Source organism: Orycteropus afer, unplaced genomic scaffold (genome assembly GCF_000298275.1).
Source record: "Orycteropus afer afer isolate SDZICR_OR568_19922 unplaced genomic scaffold, OryAfe1.0 scaffold00105, whole genome shotgun sequence".
NCBI classification, from domain to species: Eukaryota; Metazoa; Chordata; class Mammalia; order Tubulidentata; family Orycteropodidae; genus Orycteropus; species Orycteropus afer.
In genome coordinates this window covers 9,327,081-9,331,679 of record NW_006921692.1, presented here as the reverse complement: position 1 = coordinate 9,331,679, position 4,599 = coordinate 9,327,081, and the positions used below count along the sequence as shown (strand labels likewise).

At 38.2% G+C, this 4,599-nt stretch overlaps 1 non-coding gene across 1 annotated transcript; it reads left to right on the top strand.

Annotated features, from left to right (window-relative positions):
* Positions 1-4,144: 4,144 nt before the first annotated feature.
* On the top strand, positions 4,145-4,263 carry LOC122150205. The gene has a single exon (XR_006163537.1). It is a non-coding gene; the product is annotated as a 5S ribosomal RNA (ribosomal RNA).
* Positions 4,264-4,599: the final 336 nt, after the last annotated feature.

Sequence of the window (4,599 nt, the reverse complement as noted above, 5' to 3'; positions counted from 1 at the left end):
AGGACTAACGTGTGCCTGACACAAGCCATGGTATTTTCAATTGCCTCATATGCATGTGAGAGCTGGACAATGAATAAGGAAGATAAAAGAAGAGTTGATGCTTTTCAGTTGTGCTGGTGAAGAATGCTGAAAGTACCATGGACTGCTAAAAGATCTAACAAATCTGTCCTGGAGGAAGTGCAGCCGGAATGCTCCTTGGAAGCAAGAATGGCCAGGCTTTGTCTCACCTACTTTGGTCATGTTGTCAGAAGGGACCATTCCCTGGAGAAGGATGTCATGCTTGGTAAGGTGGAGGGTCGACAAAAGAGGTGAAGGCCCTCAACAAGATGGATTGACATAGTGGCTGTGGTGACGGGCTCAGCTATAGCAAGGATTGTGAGGCTGGCACAGGACCAGGTAGTGTTTCATTCTGCTGTGCATGGGGTCGCTATGAGTTGGAGATGACTCGACAGCACCTAACAACAACAAACAATGTGGAAAGAACTTCAAAAACATATTAAGTAAAAGAAACCCAGTTACAAAGGATCATATATTGTATAATTGCTTTTCTATGAAATACAATAGGAAAATTTATGTGTTGTAGTCAGGTGCCATCAAGTTGGCTCTAACTCATAGTGACCCTATGTATAATAGAATGAAACACTACCTAGTCCTGCACCATCTTCACAATCTTTGCTACGCTTGAGCCCATGTTGGACCCACTTTATCAATCCATCTCACTGCCCTTCTACTTTACCAAGTGTGATATCATTCTTCAGGGAATGGTCCCTTATCACAACATGACCAAAGTACAAGAGATAAAGTCTGGCCATTTTCACTTCTAAGGAGCATTTCAGCATCACTTCTTCCAGGACAGATTTATTTGTTCTTCTGTAGTCCATGGTATTTTAAACATTCTTTGCCAATGCCACAGCGCAAAGGCATCAACTCTTCTTCAATTTTTATTCATTGCCCTGTTTTCATATACATAAGAGATGACTGAAAATACCATAACTTGGGTCTGCTACATCTTATTCTTCAAAGTGACATCTTTCCTTCTTAAGACTTTAAAGAGGTCTGTTGCAAGAGGTGTGCTCAGTGCAATATGACATCTGATTTCTTGACTGCTGCTTCCATGGATGTTGATTATGAATCCAAGTAAAATGAAATTCCTGACAACCTTAATCTTTTCTCCATTTGGTCTGATGGTGCTTATTGGTCCAGTTGTAAGGATTTTTGTTTTCTTTATGTTGACGTGTAATCTATAGTGAAGATTATAGTCTTTGATCTTCATTAGTAAATGCTTCAAGTCATCTTCACTTTCAGCAAGCAAGGTTGTGTCATCTGAATATTGCGGGTTGTTAATGAATCTTCTTTTAATCCTGATCCCACCTTCTTCTTCATATAGGCAAGCTTCTCAGATTATTTGCTCAGCATACACATTGAAAAAGTATGGTGAAAGGATACAACCCCCAACGTACACCCCTCTTGACTCTAAACCACGCAGTATCACCTTGTTCTATTTGAGTGACAGCCTCCTGGTCCATCTACAGGCTCTTCGTGAGCCAATTAAATTTTCTGGAATTCCCATTCTTTGCAGTGTTATCCATAATTTGTTATGATTCACACGGTCAACTGCCTTTGCATAGTCAATAAAACAAAGGAAAACATCTTTCTGGTATTCTTCGCTTTCAGACAAGATCCATATGACATCAGCAATGATACCCTTTTTTTCGCATCCTCTTCTGAATTCAGCTTCCTACCAGCCACTCCTCGGAAGGAAGGTTGGGCAATCCTACTTCCGTAGTGATACTGCCTCGGAAACCCAAGGAGGGGTCGCTATGAGTCGGGGCCGACTCAACGGCACATAACAACAACAACAACAACATTTCTGGAAGTTCCCTGCCAGTATACTGCTGCAACCATTTTTGAATTATCTTCAGCAAGATTTTCCTTGCATGTGATATTAATGATATTATTCTATAGTTTCCATATTCTGTTGGATCACCTTTCTTTGAAATGGACACAAATATAGATCTCTTCCAGTCAGTTGGCCAGGCAACTGTCTTCCAAATTCCTTGACATAAATAAGTAAGTGCCTCCAATGTTGCATCCATTTGTTGAAATATCTCAATGTGTATTCCATCCATTCCTGGAAGCTTATTTCTTGCCAATTCCTTCAGTGCAGCCTGGACTTCTTCCTTTAATACCACTTGCTCTTGATCATATCCAACCTCCTGAAATATTTGAATGTCAACCAGTTCTTTTTGGAACAGTGAATCTGCATATTCCTTCCATATAGACAGGAAATAGACTAGTGTTTGCCTAGTGATAACAGAGATGTAGTGATTGGGACTTGATGACAAATATGGGGTGTCTTTTGGGGATAATAGAAATGTTCTGGAATTAGATAATGGTGGTGGTTGCACAACCTTGTAAAATATTGATAACTATTCAATTGTGCACTTTAAAACAATGAATTTTATGGTGTGTGAAATATATCTCAATAAAAATGTCTATTGCTCATCTGAAATTCAATTTAAAAAAAAAGAGTAAGCCACGTTGATTTTATGTTAACTGAAAAAAGTCAGACATTCCATTCATACAAAATTCAAAAGCAGACAAAATGAATCTGTGTTGATAGAATTCTGAAAAGTGGTTAGTTTTCGAAGGTTTATGAAGTGTAAGGGGGCATGAAGAAGATTTCTTGAGGACCAGAAACATTCTATATTTTGATCTTGGCTAGAGTAATATGGAATGTATTATACGCTCCATGTACAAATTTTGCAAGTTGTATACTTATTATTTGTGTGCTTCAGTTATGAATAAAAATCTAAAAAATGAAATCTAAATACTTTTTTTCAATATCTTGTTTTAGTTGAATATATAGTTATGTGTATACTGGGTCATAATGTAAAATATATTTGTTTCTGTGAATCATGACCAAAGTGTTTGAAAATCCTGTATTAAATGTTAGAACTCTATAGGTAACCTGACATGTTTAAGATGTGAAGAACTTATTGGACACATTTCTGGGAATACTACTAAAATAAAATGAAAGTCCAAGAATTCTTCTTTTAATAAATAAATTGACTATGTCATCATTCAAAATTATTCCAGTTTCACCACTGACCTCCTGAGCCCTTGCCTCAATGGTACCTTCTTCATGAAACTTTCCTTAACTCCAAAACCAGAAATCAGAAGTGATTTTGTGACCTTCTAAATTATACATTATTTTGTTAGTACCTCCTATAGAATATATATGCATCTGACATTGACCTTGCATAAAAAATTCAAACCAAACCATTGTCATTAAGTCAATTCAAATACATAGAGACCCCCACTGGGTTTCAAGGTTATAAATCTGTACAGAAATGGATTGCCTTATCTTCCTTCCATGGAGCAGCTGGTGGGGTTGAACTGCTGACTTTCTGGTTAGCAGCCAAATACTTATCTCCCCTTCCAAATTGTAAAATCTGGAAATGTAATGATTATATTACATATTATCCCTTTGTTTATTTTCCATAAAACTTGGCAGAGTAGTTTGCACTTAATAGATATTGCATAAAAGAAAGAATAAATTAAGAAATCAGTCAATCTAATGATGTTTGGAATATATGCCTTCTAGTTTCATTCATGGATCAGGAGGCTGTCTTTCGAACAGAACAAGGGGAAACTTAATGGTTTAAAATCAGGATGGGAATGTGTCAAGTTTGTATCCTTTCACCATATTTATTCAATCTGTATGCTGAGCAAATAATACAAGAAACTGGACTGTATGAAGAAGAACATGGTATCAGGATTGGAGGAAGGCTCATTAGCAACCTGAGATATGCAGATGACACGACTTTGCTTGCTGAAAGTGAGAATGAATTGGAGCACTTGATGAAGATTACAGATTACAGTCTGCAGTATGGATTACATATCAATATATAGGAAGCAAAAGTCCTCACAACTGGACCAATAACCAGCATCACAATAAATGGAGAGAAGACTGAAGTTGTCAAAGACTTATTACTTGGTTCTACAATCAACACCAATGGAAGCAGCCATCAAGACATCAAAAGATGTATTGCATCTGCCAAATCTGTTGCAAAATACCTCTTTCAAGTACTGAACAGCAAAGACATCTCCTTGAAGACTAAGATGTGCCTAACCCAAGCTAGTCTACAGTCACACCACCCTGAACACACCCAATCTTGTCTGATCTCGGAAGCTAAGCAGGGTTGGGCCTGGTTAGTACTTGGATGGGAGACCACCTGGGAATACCAGGTGCTGTAGGCTTGGGAGCTCTGGTAGCACAGTGCCTAAGGCACTTTACTACTAACCAGAAGGTTGGCAGTTCAAGCTGAAGAGCCATTCCTCGGAAGAAAGATGGGGCAATCTACTTCTGTAGTGATACTGCAATGCAAGGAGGGGTCACTATGAGTCAGGTCTGAGTCGACAGCACATAACAACAACAACAACCCAAGCTATGGTACTTTCAAGCACTTCATATGCATGTGAGAGCTGGACAGTGAATAAGAAGACTGAAGAAGAGTTGATGCTTTTGAGTTGTGGTATTGGCAAAGAATGATGAAAGTACCATGGACTAGTAAAGGAACTAACAAATCTATCCTT